This window comes from Zootermopsis nevadensis, unplaced genomic scaffold, assembly GCF_977971745.1.
Source record: "Zootermopsis nevadensis isolate Lab colony 2312 unplaced genomic scaffold, Znev_1.0 Znev_ptg000006l, whole genome shotgun sequence".
In the NCBI taxonomy this organism is placed as follows: Eukaryota; Metazoa; Arthropoda; class Insecta; order Blattodea; family Termopsidae; genus Zootermopsis; species Zootermopsis nevadensis.
The window spans coordinates 224,845-251,743 of record NW_028259138.1 but is presented as its reverse complement, the minus strand read 5'-3'; the positions used below and the strand labels follow the sequence as shown (position 1 = coordinate 251,743).

At 38.0% G+C, this 26,899-nt stretch overlaps 1 long non-coding RNA gene across 2 annotated transcripts in view; it reads left to right on the top strand.

Annotated features, from left to right (window-relative positions):
- The window catches only part of LOC110838917 (uncharacterized), a 230,739-nt gene that overhangs the window by 67,638 nt on the left and 136,202 nt on the right, over positions 1–26,899 (top strand). The window contains exon 2 of one of the 2 annotated variants that reach the window (XR_015533775.1): positions 20,490–20,632. The exons of the other annotated variant lie outside the window; for it this stretch is intronic. This is a non-coding gene — a long non-coding RNA (uncharacterized LOC110838917). The remainder of the gene's footprint in view (positions 1–20,489; positions 20,633–26,899) is intronic. 2 annotated transcript variants of the gene reach the window in all.

Genomic DNA, 26,899 nt, shown 5'->3' with positions numbered 1-26,899 from the left:
TTTTGTGTTTTGATTTTGTATGGTTATCGGTGTAAATCGCGATTATTTCCTCAAGCAGCATTAAAAACTTTTTTTTGTAATGGGGTATATTTATTTATTTATTTAATATGTTGGAGTAGCTTAATAAGGAAATCTCCCGGGGGTAAAGCGCGGCCGGGGCGTGATGCTGACTACTCACCCCATCTAGTGCCAAGATCAAGAATGAGTAAGAGCTATACCTTCCCCCCCTCCAAGCGACCTACATGGCGTGTAGCGGGACTGTTTTATTTTACTAATAAGGAAACCTATGAAATTCGTTTTAATGAAAATTATCACGTAGTAAACCAAAAAATATATGAGGGTATATTAAAAATGGCTGTAAGGAAATTTTATGATTATGTTAATTGGATTCAACTGATGCAGGATTGTGTCCAGTGGTAGGTGTTTTGGTCAGTGGTGTTGATTTGTTTTGTCTACACTTAGGTCTTGACCAATTTGTTTCCCTCCAACTAGGGCGACGGAGGCAAACCTCAGAGCTTCGACCTTGTATATTTCTACCTAATGATTTCGTGTATAATATTTAGTTTCTAATCAAAGACGTTAATTGTTAAGTTTAAGAATATTGTTTCTGCTGTGTAATTCACTTCGGAGTATCTCAGAAAACATATGTATGTTTTATCTGTCGATAACAAATCATAGTTGCTTTTAAGAATGTTTTGGCGATAAATACGAACGTAAGAATTTTCTGTTATTATACCTCGTTTAAAATATACCCGCTTTAAAAATCGTGTATTTAAGTTCTTCAAGTAATTGATAGTATGAATAACATTGGCTTGAAATAACGTTTACGTATCTCTATTCTTTTGGGGTGCCCTCTGAACACCTTATCGAAATCATGGTCCCTTGATGCGCCTGTGTATAAATTATAATTATCTTCCACACACTCACTTAACTGGCGTGAATAATGAACCACTCTTCAGGGCTTATAATTCTCCTTTATCAAGCAGTGGTGAAGTTAGACTTCTTAAAAAAACAATAATTATATTTTGTATGAATTTGTGCTAGATATAGGGGCTTAAGTCTGACGCCGCAGTACCAATTTTTATAAATGAATAATTCATAACGTAAGTCGGAATACATATTTTGCTTGTTCCTTTGATAAGACCTTCGGCCGTTGTTTTAATCTCGTTCCGCCAGCACAGTGGGCGTATGTAATTATGTTGTTTTCTTTAAGAGAGGGTTTTATAGAAACATTCGAACCAACAACACGGTAGAACATCTAGTTTAAAGACGAAAGAGGGGGGATTAGCTGAGCGACAGCTAGCTTTTGAAGAAGAACCGAACTCCATGGAATGTGTTAATTCCGGACTGATTTTGTAACAAAAATGACCTATGGTGCTTGTGGTTTTATCACAGCCTGGAAATTCGTAGCAATATTAAAATATGGGTGTCTTCTGGGTTATTGCGTCGTGTAGTCTGGTAGAAGTCGCCCTGATGATGGAAACAGCAAAGACCTCTGAAACGCTGGTAAAATTTCACCATACTAAACGGCGCAACGACCCAGAAAACAGCCATCCTCGGACTCACCGCCGTGGGAATCTCAAATCCTACAAAATATATTATTACTCTCACAAGTTCACTAAATGCAGCTCTATAAATAACTTAATAAACAAACTGCAGTGTGTTTTCTTTTTTATCAGATATTTCTGATAAGAAGATTAATTAATGAAACTAAAATTTTACATTGCTGTAATTGTTGCATAGGTTAAACAACACGTAGGTTACAGCATCGAATGAGATGGAAAGACAACCATGAATGGTGAATAGATGAGGATTATAAAGGAGGCCGTTGCGGTATATTTGAAGATAACATAAAAAATCTCTTGTTATATTTGCTGGTAGTCTGTGTGAGATTCGAACAGAGTCAACCTGCTTGGAAGAAACGTAATTTTGATGACAGTGAGAGAACACATATTTTCAGTACCAACACTCGCAGAATATTTAACTAATGATTGAGGTTTGAAGTATACACGGCGGTTTGTATTGAGTGAGATAATGGTCGTGGGGTTTCCGGGACTGAAGATGCAAGCAGTATGTTTCTCCGAAACTGTATTTTACAACCAGAAGATTATACGATGCAGCAATCTAGAAGTCCACCATCTCAAGTAGATATTCCCGCCATCAGCAGACTTCAAACTAATTATATTAGAGTAAGGGGCATCAATGTTGCGTGGAAACAGATTTCTGTATTTACATTCGCGTTGAAATACTAACAGCATATAATCCAACAGGTTCAGGCAGAGATCCAACTGTCGAGTGGTTAGCGGGAAGATTCATTTGTGAGAATCAGTGGCTGCGTCGCTGTAAAGTTTGTGCTGGAGACTGTCGGCAGGCTTACACACTGAAAGTGGCCCAAACATTCTGTGAGACTAGGATTTACACGAGGCTAAACATTTGTCGTGTACAAGAGGGTTGAATCGGACTAGTGACTTGGAGGATTTGCAAAGAGGGAAGCTTCATGATGAACCACGTGATAAAATGAATAAGAATAACCGAAACACAGCAGACTGCCACTTAGATAGGCGACGGTATTATGTTGATACTTTGTTTTGAACTTGATCCATTCTATGATTTAAAAGTCTTAAAAGAACCAAAACATAGGTAGTAGTAAAAGGCCTCTATGAATATGCACCGTGTCCCATAATTATCTTTACAATTTTAACACTTAATAACCAAATAATGAGATAAGATATCAAAATACGGTTTTTTGTAAATGAGAGAGTAACTCACAAAGTTATGTTTTCTTACTTTAATTAACCTCTACGTGAGCACCATTAGCTACACGTAGCACGTCAAGTAGAAATTCGATTTCTTGCCATGTTCGCTCTAGCATCCCTGCATCAATTATTGCGATGGCTGCAGTAATCCTTTGTCTCAGGTCTTCCAAATTGTGAACCTCTGCTCGGTACACAATATCCTTAACATATCCCCATAAAAGGTCCAAAGGGGTTATGTCGGGTGAACGAGGTGGCCAAGAAATTAAGTGTTAAAGTTATAAAGATAATTATGGAACACAGTGTAGTATATTTGTGTTATTGTAGGTTGGAAGCAGGGCATAACTTCGAAGATTTTCTTATTATTGTTTCACCTTGCTGGAGTCATTCATGTCTCCTATCCCTGTATTCAGAAATTTGCTTTGGTTAATCATGACTCCGAATGATTCTCGTTTATTCTTCTCCCTATGCTGGCGATTGGGCGCGTTTTCTTTTACTGGAATTTTGTTGATTAAGAAACATTAGGCGATGGACGTACTGATTTGTTTATACAGGCTAAACGATGACATACGAACGGCATCGCAGATACTTTACTCAGTTTTAAATATTAATAGATTTCTCCCTTAGCTTTAAATTATGTATTGCCAATTCAGCTTGTTTGGTTTTCAAATCTGCTTCGTGCCATTTTTAGCATGAATACACGTGAAATATTACACGCTTAAAAGCCCATGAAATTATACAGGAAGGTTATGACTACTGCGTTATCAGAGATAAATACGCGTCAGTACTTCCTGTGCCATAAAGCGATTCACGTCCGACCGGCAATAAAGGTCGATTGAATGGCGTTGATAAGAGTGCGTCATCACAGAGAATGGACTAAGCTATATAAAACCCTTATATCGGGGGAATGAAATGCATGATGGCTGCTATATTTTAATTAATATCACATAAATAGTTAAAGTTGGAAGTTATCTCTGCTGATACACAACAGGGATATTTGAAAATCATAATCCAAATGTAGACAAACGTTTGTCCATGCATTATCACACTCACACTGCAGCACTACTCATCAGGACATTCGAAAATATTAATTTATATTGTGCGGTTATTATCAGAACTTTATAAGCTATATCCTGTGGTTATTTTCTAATGTTCTAATTGTTTTAACAAAGACAGGCTTACGGTAGCCTACCATCCTCCAAATGACGTTTTTACCAAGAGGCAATTTCTTACCGAATTTGGAATGAACATCACGCCGCTAGAAGAAAGTCTGTCATTGTAATTTTTAATTTAATATCATTAGCTCAGTAAAATGCATTTTTTGTCGTAATAGTGTTTTCGAAAAACATAGCCCATCTTATTAAAGTAATTTATTTGAAAATGCAAAACAACAACATTTCTGACTGATAGCGATGACTTTTGAACGGTAAGAACTACATACATGAAGTTTTGTGTTGCTTCGGAAAAGTTTTATGCTGTCAGTTGCAAAGATGGTCGCAGTTTTAATCTGTGAATTTTTGATCTGACGAATTTAGTGTAGTTTGAATATGCCCTGCGTATAAGATGATGCACAGGAATCGCATTATAAATAGTAAATTTACGCTTTATAATTCTAATAGTTCGACTGTGTCGGTTTGTAGACTGACGATACTTCAGGAAAGCAGGCTTTATAAATTCTTCCCTGAACTTTTTGTTTAATTTAAATTTTCAAACATTATTATTGCAATATGTAAAACAAAAGCCGCGTTATTACCAGCTCTAGTTGGATCCTGATAAACTTTACCGAGTTCCTCTGTGCTGAAAGACAGTTTGTTGACGGCCACAGTTTCCCAGAGATAAAATTGCCATTCTATGGCAACTTGGTTTTCGGAGAAGTCCATATTTCTGTTGGCTAGTCGGGCGTATTACATGTCTCAGGGACGATGATAGGTGAGTACGGAAAATCGGAAGAATTATCGACAGGAGGAAACCGAAGTACTTTCAGATTTCCTGTCCGTGTGCGTTTTGTTCACATTGACTGCCTTGGCATTGAACCAGGGCCTCCGTGTCTAATATCCTGATGTGCTGCAAGGGTGGATTTCATATTTACAGCAGAGAAGTGTGGGAGAGAATGAAGACTGTTTATATTTCCCAAGTCTGTCATGAAATATATCTGCAGTAAGAAGGCACGCAACCTCACGAAGCCCTCCTGAGAATAATGAAATGGCTTTCGACCAGGATTTCTAACAGAGGAGAAGAATAATTGAACCTCCAGTTTATTTCTGTTTGAGGGCATAAAATATATGTACAAATTTTGATAGCTGCGTTGTTGGTTTCCTGTGTCTGTAATGGTCGTGGCCATCCTGTGAAGAATATCCAAGTAAGTGTGACGAAGATGTTGAGGCACAAGGTTCGTATTTTTTTTCGTAAGTAGTGTCTTTTAAAAGGACAGTCATACATCAGTTTCCAATTATTCCTTTATCATTGACACAAACTGTTGATGAACTTCAAGGGCAGGTGCTGCCTCCCCAGAGTGCCTGGTCTCGCTTCCCAACCGACATCATAATTAAATTAAATTAAATGCAATTCCTTGTTTATTTATGCGATAACTTAACAGTCCAAAGGCCAATTAAAAGTAAGCATGAGTTATAAAAAAATATAAAAAAGCAAACCAAATACACACAAAGAAATGATTTAATAAATCAGAGCAGTTATATCATTTGAATGATTATAATTTCAAAGACACTATTAAGGTTTATTTTCTTTTGTAACTGAATATGTATTTTTTACACTGAAAAAGTTTATGAAAAAGTAAATGTAAATAATCTATTTCTATTCCATAATTTTCATCCAAGATATAACACAGACTATAGTCTGCGACTGTAATCTTGAGACTTGCGGGGTGAGGAAGTGGGGTGAAGGAGGAAAGATAGCGTCTGCCTTTAACGCTTCGGACTTCCTGCATTCCTCGCAAGCCTCAAGATTACAGTCGCGTACTGTAGCTCCTATTATTGACCCAGATCTGTTTAAAGGATTTATTTCTGTAAATGATAAATTATATTTACCCAGTAAATCAAAACATCATATTTGTGGCAGTTCACTCGGATGATTTGCTACAGCGTGAGTTACTACACACGTATTTCAGAAGGATCGTAATCAAAGAAAGTCCATGTTTCAGGAAGATGCGTTGTGTGGGAACCGAGTCAAACACTCTGTGGTTGCATACGATAAATACCACTGATGTTTAAAAGGCTAAAGGCTGTTTTATTTTGTGAATGTATTTTAATAATCAACTTAATTTTTTTTATTCATCATATGTAGGAGAAAATATTCAGCTCAACCGTCATCGGGAGGTGTCTTCCTCCCTCGTCCTTCACCCCCTCTTCGGCTCTAAACTGCGCGTAACTCATTGTCTCTTATCGTCTGTCGTATTTCAGTCCCGCATTTTACTGTTTATGAAGTTGCCCTTGGACAGAATTATGGAGTCGAAACGCAAATATAAAAATTGTAAAGAAACAGAAAAACGTTGTAATGTTATGACACTAAACGAGAAAAAAATTTCTAGTTTAGTCAGCGGTTCTATGAGCGCAGCAGCAGTTGTACTAACATTCCGTTAATATTTACTTTAATGCTTAATTTTCCGCTAATATTTTCTTTTACTGCATAAATTTCCTATGATAATTTATTTTATTACACAGTTTGTCGTTAAATAAATATCATACAGTATATTTATGGTTTTATTGCTTATTTACTTTGACTCTTTACATTGTATTAATAATTTATTGATTATTTTATACTTTGACTTTTCCACGACCGCGTTCCCGGATCCCCATTAATTCGATACAAGGTAAAGTTCGTTCAGCGCGTATCGATTCCGTCGTTTCCGACGAACGTATTCCAAAAGTTGGACGAGGGTTTATCTGCCAAAATCCATACCTCGAGTGTGAATCGAACTAGTGATAGCATTATTCTTAGCGGTCCAAGACCTCAACGCTGCGCGGAGCTGTATAGGCACAGTGATTGATACAGCGTTTTGAAATACCCGTGTATAACGAAGGTGGTTAATAAAGCAGCACGGCCGGAGTGAGCCGTTCTTGCTTCTATACAGACATCAGCTGGACAGTAACAAAACATTGATGAGCTTTTTGTAGTTATAATTAGAGCGAAACTTTAGCTGTGTTCATAGGCCAATGGTTCCCTCGGTTCATTGCTCGCCAAATGGCGTCGTCTTTGCTAGACACTAAACACTGACTCGTAGAACAGCAAGGGACTGAAGTCATTTGACCCAATGCAAATTTTATCTAATTAAATGAAGAAGCTCCACTTGTGAATTTACGTAAGGTTATGGCTTTCACAGGCAGTCCCCGACCCACCGTCCTGTTTTATCCGGCCAGCTACAAGTTTCACTATTTTTAACTCAAGGCTTGTAGTATCATGCATTGATCTTTTAATCTGTGAGTCGTAGAAAGTAAGATTTTGATACTGAGACGTCTGATTTCAGAAGGGAACGCGCAAACAAATTATAATTTAATTAACCTGCAAATGGTTGCTTTTGTGTGTCGCTAGGCTTGCCGTGTCACTGTACCTCTGACACGACCCCACAGGGGACTTAGAAGCCGGTTGCTTTTGTCGACTTGGGTTACAAAGGGCAGAATCGAATTACAGTAAACCGTAGTCTAACCCGATGCCTCGAGGACAGAGTGTTAGGTAAATCCGCCAAAACCTCATGGGTTAAACGGAGATAGCGAAAACCAGCCGCGTAAAATTCCCCATTAATACCAGACGGTAGTTGTTCGTGTTAGCTATGTTAGTGCGGCTAACACTTTAAAGAATGGAAAATATTAGCCTTATTTTTATGGTTCATTGGTACGCCATACACTGGGATACAGCCAGGATTGATCAAATAAAATGAATCATCAGCCAGCCTCAACCAGCCCATTACAGACGTTGTTAGCCAGCTCGTTCAGGCTTACATATAGATAAACATCATCTGTTTCTTAGCCAATCGGTAGAAGTATGATAGACTGTAGGTTTGAGGGGGGAGGAGTCATGCAGCCTTCCAAACTAAGATGTTAACCAAACCTCGACTGTTAACACACTAGTTACTTGCGTGTTTTCGATTGACGTAGACCTTTGAAGGCCTATCACACTTCTCGCTAATGTAATTCCGTAACCCTTGTTGTACGCGTGTGGCTTATGACCTGATTCTGCATCACGGAATATTAAATATTTTATATATATATACATATATATATATATATATATATATTTATTTATTTATGTCTGAGATGATAATGTTGCGTCATATTGTGTTGAATATATACTTGTTCAATTTTATCAGTCTAATCACAATAAAATATTATTATTAAATATTAAAATATTGTTGCGCTGTGTAGTCTGGTCGATGTTTACCAACGTTTCAGAGGTTGTACTGTCTCCGTCATCAGGGCGATGAGTATGAGGATTTCTGTCTTCTGAGTTGTTGCGCTGATTAGTCTGGTAGATGTTTGCCAACGTTTCAGAGGTTATACTGTCCCCGTCATCAGGGCGAAGACAGAAATCTTCATACTCACGGCTGTGAAAACCTCATATCATAGATATTTATTTTATTAGCCAATGTTTTAACCTTATGACGTTTCTTTCCTTCATTGCCGCTTTCAGATGCGTTACAACTTGATACTATACTGGTACTTAAAGAGTTATTGCAAAAAATAAAACATTGTGTCGAACAAAATAGAACTCTAAACTTAATGCGTTAGCAGTATAAGGTAGACTGAAACAAAGAATGCTGTTAAAGAAAGATTCAGGAGTGATTGGAAGATTGGCAAAACCACTAGAACGCGTGTTGGTAACTCTCGTTATACGCGGGGGTTGTCTTCCTGCGAATCGTCATCTATATCTTCACACGTAATCATGAGAGGCATTATCTTACAATATCCGTAGTTAAAATGGTGAGCGAGTCGGTGAAACTGCGCGCATATCTCAGTGATTTTAAACAGCATATTCCACCGTGGCAATAGATAGGACACTAATGCTAATCATGATCTGAAACAGAACCGCGGTTAGCGGAAGAGCGTATAATGACAGTTTCCTGTACAGTGTTAGTGAATGCCTTACAATGTACGTATATTTATGTAAGACTTGAGGTTTTCACAAAGGTGAGTATGAAGATTTCTGTCTTCTGGGTTGTTGCGCTGTTTAGTCTGGTAGATGTTAACCGACGTTTCATCGCCCTGATGACGGTGGCAGTATGACCTCTGAAACGTTGGTAAACATCGACCAGACTACACAGCGCAACAACCCAGAAGACAGAAATCTTCATACTTACCGCATCGCCCTGATGATGGTGGCAGTATGACCTCTGAAACGTTGGTAAACATCGACCAGACTACACAGCGCAACATCCCAGAAGACAGAAATCTTCATACTTATCGCCCTGATGACGGAGGCAGTATGACCTCTGAAACGTTGATAAACATCTACCAGACTACACAGCGCAACAACCCAGAAGACAGAAATCTACGTATATTTAATTTTCCACCTTTGGTAAAGAATTTTTTGAATTTCTTATAGCGTGTATAGGATACCGGCTTTGGACAATCATCATCTGGAGAGGGGTTTACCGTATTACTTCTAAATAGTGATCTTCGTAATAATTCATACGCAATATTAGAATTGATTAAATGGAATATTTTGTTCCAATACAACTGTACCCTTGAAGACGTTGATGTACCCGAATTCTCTACTTACACAGTTCCTGCTGTAGTCTGTTCAGCATTTCGTGGAATACGATTAATTATATGATCATTGCATATCATACATCAATTAACATCTATCTGATTACATACTACATTGTTATAGACACGTCATTTCGCTTTAACGTCACACTGTTATTCAGTACAGGAAACGTACATATTTGAATCGAAATAAAGACAGGTAACATATTCATGTCGCTGTAAATGCAAGGATCCGTCACTTAAATTTTAATTATGTAAATAGTAATTATTTGTTTAGTCTGCAACTAAATTTTATCGTAAAGTTAAAAACATCTGAACTCTTCTGAGCACTTAATTCCTTTTTGATGGGTGTGATGGCTCTAGTCTACTGCTCGTGTGTTTAGGTAAGAGGAAGTCTTAATGCTGTTTTAGGCTGAAACAGAGTGCACTAAGTGATTCATGGTTCTAGTAGCCCTAATTAATAGAGGGCATATTGTAAAATCTGTGAGGTGGCTCAGGTGTTTCTGTTACATTGTGGACTGAACTGAAGTCGGACAGCTCCCAGGGGGAAAGGTTCTTGTTCTAGATCCCTGCACGGGCTCTTGAGTACTTGCAGCGGTTCTCTGGACTGCTTCCAAGTGGAGCGCAAACCACAAGAGCTTTTCAGAGATGAACAAGCTGCCAGGTGTTTGCAATTGCACACAGTCTAGATGTAGTAACATTCTTCGTTCTTGGGGTATTCAAAAACCCTCTATCTGTTGCAGACATTACTTAAAATCGTAATGTGTTAATATTGTGACTATGTGGTAAACTGCACCCTGTTCAAGGATTTGTGTGGAGAGACTGAGGAAATTCGTTGCATAATTTATCTTACAAAGGAGATTAATTTAAGCTTGTGGCTTTTTATCGGAAGGTGCGCGACTCGATTCCAGGCTGAATTACTTGTTATACTGATATCTCATGAATAAATATATCGTTCAACAATGTTTTGGTAGCGTGATTGAAAATTATTTACATTAATTCCGATTTACTCGTTGCTAATCAGGACTTCAAAATTTTGCAGTACGTCATAGTTAGGAAAAACATTGTTAATATGAGGGGAAAATAATTTTCTGCGTAATACATTTACTATGAGAATAACATGCGTTTCGTTTATATTTTCAACAGTAAATGTGAGCCATTTGTGTTTAGTAGTGATTCGAATTTTAAGCTCAAACAATTTCCGTATTTCAATCTGCATAATAGGTGATGTGCTATCTTAATACCATTCATACTGTGTAGTGAAATTCAACCATAGTGATAATAGCGATTGGTTGTTTTGTGGTTATATGATTATCGTGACATGCAAGATAATAGATATATTTTTTTAAAAAAATGAAGATTATTAGATAATAAAACCTGGAATTTACAAATTATTTACTCTTATTTTTATAATCACCTTACTCAACTTAGTAAAAGAGTTTATTTTTTCATGTAATTAACAAATATTTAAAATGTAATATTTAGCGTAAACGAGCCACGGTGGTCTAGCGGTTAGAACGCTGACCTTGTAATCCTGGGATCTCGGGTTCGATTCCCGGCGGTGCCCGAATTTATAACTTGTGTTGGGCAAGGCCGTGGTCTAAGCAACACGGAGTTTTCCTCAGGGGGCTTCCCCGGTTTCTCCGTAGCATCCCAACAATTACTCCATTCACACACAGAAGAAGGCAATGGCAAACCACTTCTGGATCATCTGCCAAGAACGTTTATGAACAGGTCCCAGTCCGAGAAAAGGATGGAAGGATCCTGTTCATATGGACCTGTCGTCAGACAGAACACTAAATAAATAAATAAATTTAGTGTAACCTTCAATCAGTGAAAAACATAGTTGCTGGTAATCTTATTAGGCTCAGAAGCAGATAACTAACAAGCAGTGTGTAGTCTGCATATAATTAAAACTTCCAGTGATTTCCTTATAAATATAAAGATTTGTTTTAATTTGTATAAGTCAGAATGTTTGTGTTAGGTTCACGTAGGCGACAATTATGTTTTCACGGTGGAGTCTCTCATTCTTGGAACTGGGATTTTATGTGTCAACAATATTATAACTGAAAGAAAGGAGAAAAGAACGATCATTGATCGCAGAAAGCAAACACAATCCTGGAGCGAGAACAAACAAATCAGAGCATGGTGTTGTACAGTCTGTTTCAAAGAAAACAAGAGTTTTGTGATCAAAGAATGTTTTGAAGTGTTACTTCACTTGACACCACTGTCTCATGTATTATTTGTTTATAAGTTATTTATTAACGTATTCTATCATACGCTCTGCATATATTGCGTGGAATTTAAGGAGGATTATGAACATTGAATTGGAAAGGCTATGGAAGGAAGTGGTTATGTCCCAATTTAAGGTATTACATCAGCATTTACTTGAGTGACTAAGCAAAATCGCGCCCACTCATAGTAGTCTGTCTACAAACCGATATTTGAACCCGGGGCTTTCCTTCAGATACGAAGTAGGTGGTTTTATGCATAATTTAATAGTGGGAAATGAGCAATGCTGAATCGCGCTTTTTATTTTGTGACGTTACCTGAAACATGGTTGAGGAGATATTGCTCTGTTGTCCTCCCAAAGTTCGATGCTACTGCTTAACATATAACAGGCTACAGAAAAAATACGTCTTCTTTGTAGATGTTTGCTGTAAATTCATACCGCAAAATCTGTCACCTAGGTGTAATGAGATTGGGTAGTTTTGGAGATCTACCTAGTACAGGCAACTCTCAGTTTACAAACGTTCGATTTATGAACATTCGCTATAACGAACGTCACAATTCGTTCAAAATTTCTTAAAGTCGCCAATAGATACAGTTCCTTATAAAACGAAATGCCAAACGTATAGTCAACATAATTGTAAGATTTAAGTAAATAAACTTTTAAAAAATGTATTTATTACAATAATTATCGGAAAATTATTATATGATAATTATACTGAACTGTTCTTCGTTAATAAAACTAATCTAGCCAGCAAAAATTATTTTACGTTACGTATCGTATTCGATAAACCGTAACGCATACATACATTATAATAAAACTTATTGCGTAGACCATTCGATGTTTAGTACGCGGTTTTAATGCTTTAAAATGGCTGCTAACGTATACGATACGTATCGTAAAAGCTCAGGAATGCAAGATACACATAACGAACAAAAACTTATAACGAACAACGCCTTGGAACGGAACTCGTTCGTAAACCGAGAGTTACCTGTACTAGTCTCGGTCGATGCAATTTTCTAATGACTGTTGTAATAAAGGTATTTCGTGGTTTTCCTCAATCTCTCTCAACGAATATTTCTCAGGAAGCTATTACCGTTTCCGTCCTATTGTTTATCGATTCTCTGACGTCACAATTATTTATATTATTCGATTTTAGTAATCTCTGTCGTTGACAGAACGCCTTTGGGTAGTATACGTACTTCTGAAACATACGGAACAGTATGTAAGATACTTGTCAGATTTCAGTTCCCAAGGCGGTGCGCGTGAAGATGACTGTGTTCCGGGATACTGCGTCTTGTGGTCTGCTACGATTTGACCATAGTTCGAAAGAAGGTTGCTGCTTTCATCTTGGAGAAGACGAAAGTGTTGGTATGCAAGAGGGGAGGGAAATTGAGAAAGGATGAGAGGTGGTTTATGAATGGCAAAATAATAGAAACATTGAAGGAAATATGCTACCTGGGTGTGACCCTGGAAAGCACAGGAGGTTGGGCTAAACAAAAGGCTAAAGTAGTGGCAAAAGGGAAGCAGGCCTTAGTGGAGATAGACAAGTGCTTAGCCAGAATGCCACATACGAGGATAAATATTTTAGAAAATGTATACGAGATGGTATGTGAATCGAGATTGATGTATGGGGCGGAAATATGGGGATTGGAGGAGGGATGGAAAGAAGTTGATGTAATCCACGGGAGATTTTGTAAGAAGGGCTTAGGGATACCAAGGGTTGGAGCAAATGGGGTAGCCGAGGTGGAACTGGGGAGAGACAGCAGGAGGAGCAAGGTTTTAGGGTTGGTCACAAAATTTTGGTTAAGGATTTTGCAAATGGACAGGGAGGATTTAGTAAGGGGATGCTACGACTGGCAGGTGAGGAACTTGAAAATTGGGGGATGGGCTAAGGGGGTAAAAGAGAAATTAGATAAATTAGGGTTGGGGTATATTTGGCAGGATCCGCAAGGAAGAAGTGTGGGCAGGACGTGTGAAATTTTAAAGGAGAGGTGCAACGCCATAGAACGACGGAACGTTTTTGCTAAAATTAGAGAAAAGAGATCATTGGCGTTGTACGGGGAGATAAAATTAAGGTGGGGTAGACAGGGTTACATTGGTTGTTGTACGAGGGTGGAGAGGGAGGGATGGGCATGGTTCAGAGCGGGTATTTGGAAGCTGAGAGGGATGAGGGGGGGCATGGATGAAAAAATATGCCCTTTAAGTGGGGCGACAGAAAGCGAGATTCACATACTATTAAAGTGTACGGAAACCGGGAGGTGGAGGGAACAGCTCCTGAGGAACAAGTGGTTCACCGTTGGTGAAGAGTTGGCCTTCAAGAAAATTTTAAGCACTACGAATGACACGGAGGTCAGGGATGTAGGGAAATTTCTGTACAAAGTAAGATGTAAAAGGCAGGTTAAAATTAGGAATTTAGAACTGCCACTGGGGTAGAAGGCACGAGAGCAATAAGAAATAGTTATGTAAATAGTATTAGGGATTAATGAATAGTTATGTAGAGTAGCATTAGTGAATAGTTGTAGTAAGCAGTAGTGCTAATAGTGCTACGTTTGTAAGGACTGTGGCCGTGGAAACCTGGTGTTAGGCGGCCACAGATCTCTGTATATAGTTCTAAACCAAATATATTATTATTATTATTATTATTATTATTATCATCATCATCATCATCAGGACAACCGCCGTAATGATGGAAGCAGCAAGCACCTCTGAAACGTCGGTCACTTTTTGTCATACTAACGGAGCAACATCCCAGAAGACAGTCATATTCAGTCTGTACTCAAGATAAAACATTTCTCTGTTTTATTATTACAATTATTTTATTACCTTGATGTAGAATAAGGACTGAGTGAAAGAAGGGAACTCGAATTTGCAGATACGTACATAATAGTTTCACAGATCTGTTGGTAACGTCGTTGACATGGACATTTTTATGATTATCCCGCTTTTCACCATAGATATCTTTTTGTGTCCGTGTCTGCTCTTTCCCTGATCTCTATTCATATATTTCTCTTTTTCTTTCTACCCTATCTTGGATCCCCTTATGATCGTTTGTTGACCATATTTGTTTTTATGCTGTCAAAAGAATGCGATCTTTAGCAATGTAAATCCATACCACAGTGCCCTTAAATTCCTTTTTGATTTTGTCCATCATACGAATGTTTTCAAAACCACAAAGTTTCAGATTCTAGTCCCTTCATCAGTGAAAGGGGGACAATAACGTATTCTAATCGAGCAGTTCTGAAACCTGAACCCAGTCAGGATTTTGGACTAGAACTGTGGACCACAAGGTTCTGGTTTTAGTTGGTCGTACTCCTATGTACTGTGAACCCAACTTCAGTTAGTAATGCGTCATTAAATAAACCAAAAACCGACCAGTTGTGTTACAAGACACATAAAAGTTTCGTAGATGTAAATTGTCTGTTGATTCTAGCGCGTAAGACATTTGCCCACAACACGATCTTGAGCCACGTGGAAATTAGAATCGTAGGTTTCAAAGCATCTCTTGGCGTGGATTACTCTTTGCTGTCATGTCCTTTCGATGGGCTTCTTCCTAGTCCAAAGTGTCCTGCCAAATTTCTAAAGAACTTGATTCTGTCAGAATTCTGAATTCTGAATCGGAAAAGGCCAGAGGATTAAATCCGTGGTAGCTGGAGAAGAAGATGAACTTCCTTGTTAACTGCAATTCTTGTCTGCCCATATTGAATATATTATGAAGTTTTCCAAAGTTTAAATTAAATTTAGACATCGCCTTCTCTTACTTAAAAACTGCATTTTTGCGAGGAAGTTCTGAAACCTTTCTCTCTGGAAACTCCACGAATAGCAGCGGAAAATTACCCGTCCTAAGCAGAAGCTGCATCCTTGAAAGTAGGAAGCTACTGTACGAGGTACATAGTAGGCTCTAATGCAGCAATTTGGAGGTGACTTCCGTAAAACTGTATGCATGGTAACGTGAGAAATGAAGAGTTTCCTAGTATTACAAACTTACATTTGTTTCTGCTTTTATAGTTTACGAATGCTTTCACATATAGTTCCTGGAAAGTTCGTAAAGTGATGACTGACAACGTTAACTGAGGAAAACTGGCTTGTTGTTTATAATTCGAAAGTAAGCAATATCTTGCTGCCTCCATCATCAGGGCGATGCAGTATGGCGATCGCCTTGATGACGGAGGCAGTTTTACCTCTGAAACGTTGGTAAACATGGAGCAACAACCCAGAAGATAGAAATCATTAGGATTCAGTTTGATTCTCTAAGGCATTGTAACTACAGATTTTAATTTTTGTAATAAAATCTTCGCCTTTAAGAAGACATTTTCAAATAATTGGGCGGGAGGCACATAAACAAATAATTGCGATAAAATCATTCTCTTTTGCGACTTCATACACTCACTAGACTTGCATTTGAGTTGCATCATAATCGTTTTTCACGGATGTTTGAAAGCATTTCCTCCGAAGTTCGATGACTTCTGTCCATCATAAGATTTCTGTACTGGAAATTTGTTGATTGTTAATACATTCCTAAATCTTCAAAAGAACCACTTCCATGATATTGAGAAAAGTATTTGTACGTAGATTTAGGATTACTATAATTCGACGAATATAATTAAATTTTGAGTAAAAGAAAAGCCAGAACATTAAGCTATTGACGAAAACGCGATATCAATGTTATTGCCTTTTACAACTACATAGTACTTACGTGAAGCAACATTTGTTTCCATGACAGTAATAAAATCAAAGCAAAGAAATCGGTTGCTGTTTGACCCTAGTCTACGTCTTGCGATCACATCTTTAATTCCAGTGTCAGAAAAATAATGTGTGATAGCAATTTCTGCATGTTCTTACAATTAAACATGTTGTGCATAACATATTTTGTATGTCTCTAAGTACAATTTTAATGCGGATCTGTGATATGTTTTAGAAATAACAACAAATAAAAAAGAATTTTGAATAAATATTTGTATTGTTTTTTTAATAATTTAATATATGCTTATACCTACATCGTTTTAACGATCTGCGGTATAGTTTGCACTAAACTACTGGACTGAATAATACTTAAAACTTCAGTTCCTACCTCAGAGAAAACACAACGCATCTCCTTTACATTGGTTAGTATATCTGAAGGTGTTCGAAAGACATAATCGTTGTTTACCTTGAGAATTATACAAACTCATAGATATAATTTGTAGGGAAAATGCACAGTTGTTGAATGTTAAAGCATGTGGTAAATAAAGTTACCACTTCGCTTTAGGCAGTTAATGTTGGAATTTTGTCTTCATATTTGTGCTATCTGCAGCTTTGTTAGACACAAATATTTGTTGACGGAAGTGGTCTGTAGTCTGCTTGCTGGGCCCCTGGGGCGAATGCAGTAATTATCTTCACACGAACAAGCCCCCAACATCGGTTAGTCCACATTGATTTTCTTTTCGCTCGCTGCAGATAAACATCTTTTCTTTCGCTGATTGTTTCCACTGCGGAACTTGCTTCTCGACATAAGAAATGGTTCTCATTTCCCAGAGACACAAATTTTGCACTCCGTGGCCTTCCTTTCAGAAGAATCCCTTCCGTAGCTCTGAGCTGTTACAGCAGGCAGGCGCGTGTCAGAACGGGCAGATTTCGTAGTTACAGAATGCCGCGTTACTGGGAGTAGGGCAACAGTGTTTAATGTTTGGGTAGTTATAATTTATAAAATTCTATTCACGTTTTGTTCGCATGAAATGTAATCAATGATTTCACATCTCTGTGTCCGATTATCCAGTTCACAAGTTATTCAATAGAGTTTCATAAATTGTAAAATTGTAAATTTACATTGAAAAGGTGTCTCAGAGGAATTTGTTTTTGTTTATATTATTTAATTTTAATCTATACTCTTACGTGGTTGAAATATGGATAATTGTATAATTTATAAAAGGAAAGGAAAACTGAGATAAAGTTGGTGTACAACACATTAGACAGAATTGCAATTTTTAGCGGGTTTTTTTGACGTAAATACGTCTATATTGAAGGGTCATTCGGCAAAAAAGGGAAACGAAAAAGTGTAACCTGGTTACCTAGGAAACGTCGTGTTAACTCGGCATTGTTGTTACCCAGGAAACGTCATCTATTTACTCGGCATTATTGGTACCTAGAAAACGTCATCTGTTTACTCGGCATTGTTGTTACCTATAAAACATTTAATTACATTACCTTACCTTACATTACATTATATTACATTACTTTACATTACATTCATCTACCACAGATCCATCTTAAGCGTAACTAATTCAAGTTAAATAAGCAAAGTCTTAATCAAACTTTACTCAATTGTAAAGCATGTATAAAGGAAATATTTAGAATAAAGCCGTATAGATGTATTTACGTCTAATTCTCCGGAACCGTGGTTCCACTGTCAATTTTTTAAATTTCGGCATAGAGCGTATTAAAATTCGTCTACAAGGAAGAGGCGGTTGTCTTCTGGTTCCTGTGTAATGTTTGTACCACTTAGAAACTTCGACAACAAAATGTGTACCACTGTGCAGAGTAGTATTTTAACAAAATTTGTTTCCGTAATAAACGAACATCACAATGAACGGACACAGAAATCGAATTTTGTAACAACTTGTATCCCTGCATCTCTTTATATCTCATCTTTATCCGACTAATCTTATAGAGAATGTTCCGTGAAACGTGCCCAAATTTCGGGACGTTTGAGTGAAAAATACTGTACCATCATTTATCCGATTATCGACTGTTGCACAGCTGCGAGAATTTCTATGTTCCAAGATACTGTGCAGTATTAATTCTTATCAAAAATTTTCATGCTTACCACCACTTGGGTAAAACCCTTCCTCTTACCCCACTCCACTGAGCTCGTATCTCCTCCTCCTCCTTAATTACGAAAAAAGAAATGTAAAACTATCCGGCCATACATTTTAGACATTGTAGGCTGCGGTTGGTGGAACTACATCACGTGATTGACGATGAATGGGGTTACCCTGTAGGGCCTTAGTAAATAAAATACATTTAGTGAGTACGGCGCTGTCAGTTCGGTTAATAGCATGTCTGCTTCATAGATATGTTTCTTTCGTAAATATCTTCAGTCCAAGTGGCCCTTTTGTGAGTTATGTAATGAACACAACGTTCACAAATTATGAATACGCAGGTATCCATTTTATGTACGAATTCTGCAATGACAATGATTAAACAGCAACTGAAGAATACTTACATCGGTTTCCAAAACGATGAACTCGAAGCAACCTCGAACGAGTTTTTACCAGAGAACACCAGAGGCTGAGAGAAGGAAACATCAAGTCCTTCAAAAGTTTTTAATCTCGTTAACCTCCATTCTGCACTTCTGATAACTTTTCCTTAAACATTGCGATATTAGATCGATACCTAAATTTGAAGACATTCATGTGTCTGGATTTCACGATGAATGAATTTGAAAGATTAAAGTAGAGTAATTAAGAAACGTAATGATCTGTGTAAAAGTTAATTAAGAATATATTTTGGTTCCGGTGTGCATCGTTTAGCAACAAATACTAACAGCTTTAGGATTATGTCGTTTTTTCTAAAAGTTTTATAAGCGAAGATTCTATAGTAATTCTATTCTAAAAAAATATTGGGATTGATCGAATTATAGCATTTCGATGTGAAGTTTACCATTGCAGAAACTTTTCTCATGATATCACGGTGCACAAACAACCTTGCCTTTTATCCCCTGCCATAGTATACAACATGACCGTTGAACGAGAGTTGCCACAGAAATCTCTGAAGCTACTTGTACACATGTAAGTAAATTTGCAAATAATTGCAATGATAGATATTAATTACCATAACAAGGGCTTGGTATCTGAGGTAACTAATGTAAATAACACTACTTTCCAAATATGTTAAAAAAGTAGTCATCAGGGCGATTCATCGCCCTGATTATGGAGGCAGTATGACCTCTGAAACGTTGGTAAACATCTACCAGACTACACGGCGCAACAACCCAGAAGACAGAAATCTTCATACTCACCGCTGTGTAAAACTCAAATCTTACTTATGTTATGTACTTTCTGCATTGTGATTGATCAGATCCTCCGAATCGTTTGTTATGCAGTCCCGCACAAGCAAATACTTCTCTTGTGCCTGTCTTGTTCAAAGCACTTGGTATGTAGATTTAGCGCTACTGCAGTGTATGCTGTTACATTACATTATTATTATTTAGTGTTCTGTCTGAGGACAGGTCCATATGAACAGGATCCTTCCATCCTTTTCTCGGACTGGGACCTGTTCATATACGTTCTTGGCAGATGATCCAGAAGTGATTTGCCATTGCCTTCTTCTGTGTGTGAATGGATTAATTGTTGGGATGCCACGGAGAAACCGGAGAAGCACCCGGAGGAAAACTCCGTGTTGCCTAGACCACGGCCTTGCCCAACACAAGTTATAAATTCCGGCACATATTACATTAAGTGACTGAAAGCCAGGTGCTGGTTTGATTGCATACAACCTTTGTAAACCCCTTATAATGGAGTACAGACAAAGTCGGAAAGAAAGGTATGAAATGGGACATGAGATGAGCGAAATAATAAGTAAAGAAAACAGAGAAGGAACGACGAAAGAACACATGCTTTAGTACGACAGAAGGACTGATGTTTTTAGCTAATGGTGTATGACGCCATTGTGCTGGACTGCAAGACAGAAAATTCGAAGACATGTCGGACTGACATGAGATGGTGTGTTAAAAGTGCAATTATAAAATGTTTTATCATTTTTTTTTTACAAATTACTGGTGTATATGCTGTTTTGTATATCGTTTATTTACAGGAAAGTCGGGTTGACCAATTATTTCTGAGAACTGCTAGTGGCAGTGATCCACCAGTTCTTATCATTTCTTGATCAGCTGATGCCGACGATGTGATATATGCAAAGGGATCATCTTGCGCTTTCCTAATTGGTCATTTGAAATGGTATGTAGACGTATAAAACCTAGCAAATGAACATTTTATCAAGTTCTTATTATAAGATTTTAAGCTTTCACAGGGACTAAATATAACATAATCTTCTTGGGCGATCAGCCATGTAAATATGGAGTTTCATAAATTTGGCAGACTGTCTCTGCCTGCATCACCAGGACGTACAGATCGAAAAGTTTTAATTACACGTTTCTATTTAAATACTGAATTTACTGAGAATCTTCAGAAGCACGGCCATTATTATTATTATTATTATTATCCCATCTCTTCACCACTTTATGGGGTATGTACTTCCATGTACCCGAGACAAACCTTGTCCCTAAGGTACATAATGCAGCAGCTATTTCCGAAATACATTTTCTTTTTAATACGTGCTACACGTATTATATAATTTTATTGCTAGAGATGACTACATATTTTACGACAGCGTTCCCTGATGTTGTGTTCGCCAGGAATGTTGGCCAAATATTTTGTAAGTGACTTGGAGACAGTTCCAGTTGCTCCTATAATTATTGGAATTATTTTTGTTTTCACCTTCCGCATTCTCTGTATTTCATTGAGAAGGTCCATGTATTTCAAGATCTCCTCCGATTCCTTCTTAAATACATTTATTTATTATTATTGTTATTTGGTGATACAGAAGTGTTCAACGATACTGTACGAGGTGCGATCGGAAAGTTTCAAGACTGCGCGTATAAAAACCCGTACACTTATCTCAGGTATTAAATTCATCCATCACCCTCCAAGTAGTTCCCGTGGGAGTGAACACAACGATTCCAGCGCCGCTGCAAAGCGTGGAAGCATCCCTGGAAAACATTTTTGTCAGCCTGTCAAGCACCATCTGCGATTCTGCCTGAATCTCTTCTATCGTCTCAAATCTCCTTCCCTTTAGCTGAATTTTCATCTTTGGGAAGAGGAAGAAGTCACACGGAGCTAAATCCGGCGAATAAGGAGGGTGCGGGATGACGGCCATGGTGTTTGAGGCCAAAAACTGCCGAACTTTGAGGGCGGTGTGCGCTGGCGCGTTGTCATGTTGCAGCAGCCAGTTGTGGTTCCGCCACTTTGACGGCCGCTTCCGTCCTTTAGAATCAGCTGACAGGTCCTATAGCCTATCCCAACAATGTCGCACAAGTCGTTGATGGTACGACGTCGATCTTCGTGAATGGCCTGCCGAATCTTCGTAACATTTTCGGGCGTTGTGCTCGAAGATGGTCGTCCAGAACGCTCGTCATCATCGACAGAGGTTCGGCCATTTTTAAAACGTGAATGCCACACAAAAGTTTGTGCACGACCCATTGCGGACTCCCCAAATGCTTGCTTTAGCATTTCATAGGTTTCCGTAGCCGTTTTGGCGAGTCTTTGGCAAGAGATTCAGGCAGAATCGCAGATGGTGCTTGACAGGCTGACAAAGAAAGATTTCCAGGGATGCTTCCAGGCTTGGCAGCGGCGCTGGGATCGTTGTGTTCACTCCCAGGGGAACTACTTCGAGGGTGACGGATGAATTTAATACCTGAGATAAGTGTACGGGTTTTTATACGCGCAGTCTGGAAACCTTCCGATCGCACCTCGTATTTTACGTGGGAACCAGAGTTTGCGCACCAGCTCTCATTAGACTGAGCCACATCAACTCTGCTTCTTTAGTTTCTACGCGCTTTCATTTTACTACAGTATTGCTTAAATGTAATTCTTTACATGGCTAATTCAATTGCAACCATTGATTTTTGTCCTTCTGTTTGTCTACACCATGCCTTTTCAATTCGTTGTTCTTTCTGCCTGCTTTGCCTTTCGTTTTCTGTCCATTCCGGTTTTTGTCATCAATTATCAACATGCAGACAGCGAAATGTCAGCGGGTAAAAAATTCATCATGTTTCCTAAATTTAATTTTATGAAGGAAGCTTTTTATCTCTTTCCTTCTTTTTGTGGTATTATCGTCTCTACGGCTTGTACCCTCTTCATATGCTCTCCGAAATTTATAAAAGAATTTTGTCTTCGAACTTGCCATAATCAGAGAACATTTTGACTCTCTGGAGGCAAAATTCTACTTGCTAGTTCCTCTCTCGAAACGGTACCAATAAAGTAGTTGTCATAATAATGATGATTGTGATGATGTTAGAAGGGGATTAGTTCACACATAGCCAACGTGCCTAACTGTAACAGCCGAACATGTATCGCTCACACTGCAGCATCTGTCTGCTTATCCTTATAAGCAGGAACTCTTTTATGTCTTTAGACGAACTGTAGCTTGCCATTATTGCATTTATATTTAAATGGCTTTGTTTTGTGTAATTTGGCTTGTATTGGTCTTATGTTTACATCAATTAATTTTTATATCACTTTTCCTCTGAAGTGTTGCTCGTGAAACTGAAAATAATTACGGGTAAAAACTAGACGGACATTTCTCATCTACATGTACTTGATTTTAATCTGATATTACTTGTGGCAGCACCGTAATAAATGTGTGAGTCCGGAAATTTTTTTAAGACCTTGTAGAATCAATTAAAGAAGATAGACAAATTTCGATGACATGCGTTAGGCCGGGTCATCGACTGTAACGTGCTTGGAGATCAGCGTATCCAGGACAATCGAAAGAATAGTTATTTATGAAACGTCATCTTGTGCATGGAAATAACGGACAAAAGAATTGTTTAAGGAACAGCCTGAATTTGTTTATTGTGATGGAGTCAGGTACCTTGCAGACCGCTGACAAAATACGTACATTGAAAACCAAGGATATTACATATAGACATAGGGTAAGGTCGTATAGTTACCGGACACCTAAAGATTTCGGGGCGAGGGGATGAATGTGTAATGTGAAATTAAAAAATCTTATTAATTTTCACAAATTTGAACTTTTTTCTTCCTGAAACATGTATTTTGAATAAAACAAATTATCAAAAGGGTAAAGAAAAATGTGTTTAAAAAATTGTTTACATTTTAAACATTACAAAAATTGGTGTCTAGTACCGGACACTAATGTACTTACGTGTTTTTCGGTTTTGATAGAAACTTTCAGTCTTTATAAACCTTAACGTCTTTTGCAGGATATGACATATTTCCCCCAATATCGGTTCAGTTTTCATGCAACCAACAACCACAAGAAAGACGTTGCATCCAGTCCTAGTCAAAAATTGGTAAAAACAGAAGCAAACTAAATTGTATTTATTCTTAAATAATATTTTCGAGAATTGTTGTATGTCTGGTACTACCAGAAACCACACTGTCCGATATTAGACGACAGACATGTAAAGAGAAAATGGCTGCTGTATATCCAGTGCTTACTGCTGGAACAAAATCATTCTACACATCTAGTCTGTAGTTGATACAACAAAAGTAAAATAAATTGAATAATTATTTCACTTATCAGAAGTAGTTGATACAGCCTTCCAAAAATAAACAAAGTAGCTCGAAATTTGTACAAATTGAAATGTTCACTCACAGCGGCTGTCGGGCTCAACGGATTTATTAAAACTAAGGACTGTCGTCTGTGACGAACAAAGTAAAGACTATGATACTTGACAAGTGTCACTAACTGGCGACGTTTCGGAAATGTAAGCACTTCCCGATAATGGACGCTGTCCGGTACTATACGACCTTCCCCTAGGATGTGGTTTACACTGTTGGACGCGTATTTACCTTTGTTTACTGCGTTTCTATTAACAGCGGTCTAATTAGGTTGCTTGGGTATCCCGCTTTTTATATTAAATATTTTTAGATACGACTTTGTATGATACAACTGACCAATAATTATACACAGGCCACATTAATCAGACTCACAAATGTGCAGTGACAGCAAATAAATATTAGAGACATCTAATTTATAATTTTAAAGAGCTGATACAATTTATCTTCCGCAGTTGATCTTGGACTGTTTTGCATTGCATATGCTTTGACTGTGTCCATTCTTATCAGGGACTGATATCAGCTCTTTTCGGTGGGCTAGGTTGTGTGGTTTTACCTAATGGCGGAAGCGGAGGTAGCCAATAAGTTTCTGAGTTTTCTCAAAATTTGCCGAAGATGATAATTCACCATGATTTATGTATATTAACTGCTCGTATTTTCGATAGGCATTTATTTGCATGTGTGTGTACATAGGAATTAAGGAAATGTAAATTGTGCTGCTACAAACCATAAGATGTAAAAGAATGATAATAAGCGAAGAAGACAGAGCTGTTTCAGAGAGATGACATTGGGACACCGAACAATGGAGTAGGTCCGTGCAGCTGCAAGAACAAAGGAGTAGATCCTGAGATACAGACGCTGCTAAATGAAAAGGAAACAGAGACTAGAAACAAAAACACGTGCCTTTATCAGCAAATACAGCACCAAAAATGGAATCATGATGTGTTGTTAGGCGTTCTGTGTATTGCGCGTTCCATTACGTGCGATGTACTAATGCAGAATTCTCATCCAATTTAACTCTTAAATACCTCGGAGCGAATCTCGGAGAATACAGTATTAAAATTTAACAGCATTGAGATGTTTCTTGTAATTCACAGTATTGCCATGTTTGAAAGTTCCTTGCTGTATTACAATTTCACACGCATGGCTTCCTAACGTCTTATAGTAGAAAACCATAGGATCCTTCCCCTGGGTATTCTACTCTGATAAACTGTAACTTTCTAATACACAAAGTACTGGAGAACTTGAATCCTTGCCTATAACTGTAAGAAAGTTATAACTCTAAGAATAATACACAACTAGGTTACTATTCTTGCAAGCAGATGAAGATGGCTGTCTTCTGGGATGTTGCGCGCCATGCGGTCGGGTAGAAGTTTATCGAGTTTACAAAGATGGTTACTGCATCTATCATCAGGACGACCATGTTGTATCCTTCACAGCAGCTCCATCTCAAGAGAGAGAAATCAGCTGATCAGAATACCAGTAGCTACGTATTTAAATACAGATTGGTCTATATACAATCGATTACACAAAATTTTACTACTCGTGGTTTTACCAACGCTGTCAGAGATCGATGTAATTTCTTCTTCAACTGTCCATCGCATTGTACGGGATGGACAGTTGAAGAAGAAATTATTTGTGTCATTATTCTTGTAAAAGATTTTAATATGATTTGGTCAATTTATGTGACACACGAATTTCAGTGTCACGTTAACCCAAAGATAACACGGCTAGTTTTCTTTGACTCTTGAATAACTTATCATGCCTATGCCTGGTTTATTATAAGCGGTTTTAATGCTCTTAGTAAAGTAACATATAGGCCCATAATATTTACAAGCTACACAGTATAAATGATACGAGATTGTAATTATTATGCAGACGAACAAAAAGGAACCTAATAATGAAAATTCTTTTTAAGAAACGATTAGTTAAATGTAAGGCGTAGGTTTAAAATTCCTCGGCACTTAGCACCACGCCATGATACAATATGGGAATCATGGAGATAAAACCCCAGTGTTGGATATCTGCACCAGATAAAGCTTTACGCTTTCCTTGCCAAAACTCCCTCCCATTGAAAGAGTCTCGAGAATGGGAAGATTCGTTGGCCCATGAGGAGTTCCCTATTGGGAATCGAACTCCGAGTGTCTCATCACTTTACCCACTCTCTAAAGGTTGTCTTAGTAAGAATAATGAAATGCCACGATACGTGAAGTGGAGATTGTGCTAAGCAACTAGATCTTCGCTTTTCTTTGATTCATTTTGTGTGCAGTGATGAATGGTAAGACGTTTATAAAACGTAACTTTAGGGAACGGTGAAAAGCAGCAAGACATCATGAATCATGCGCAGAAGACGCATTTGGATTGGTGTACTTGGCACGTACAGTCGATTGACTTTCAACGTTCTACGAGAAGATAAAGTGTCAACGGCAGTTGGTTTCTGTGTGTGGAAGTGTCATAAACATTCACGGTATATACGAATAAATTATGTCATTTATGCATGATCACTTTTTCTTAAGTTTGATCGGAAACAACGGTTATAAATAGGCTTTCTTGTTGTGATTTCGGGTTCTGAGAGCAGCTGTCTTCTGGGATGTTACTAGAAGCTTTTCGACGCATTATTATCATTTCCTTGATGATGGTGATAGCAGAAACATCTGAAACGTCGGTAAACCGGTAAACGTCTACCTGACTACACGTCTCAACATCCCAGAAGACAGTCATCTTCAGGTATTCCGGTTGTCATATTGAACGAATCCGTGGTAACCGCGTACGGTGCATGTGTAATGGCGCGTGGTTGGTAAACCATAACATGATCAGAGTGACGAAAATGGGGTGCCGAATGTGAATGGTCGTTTTCTTCTG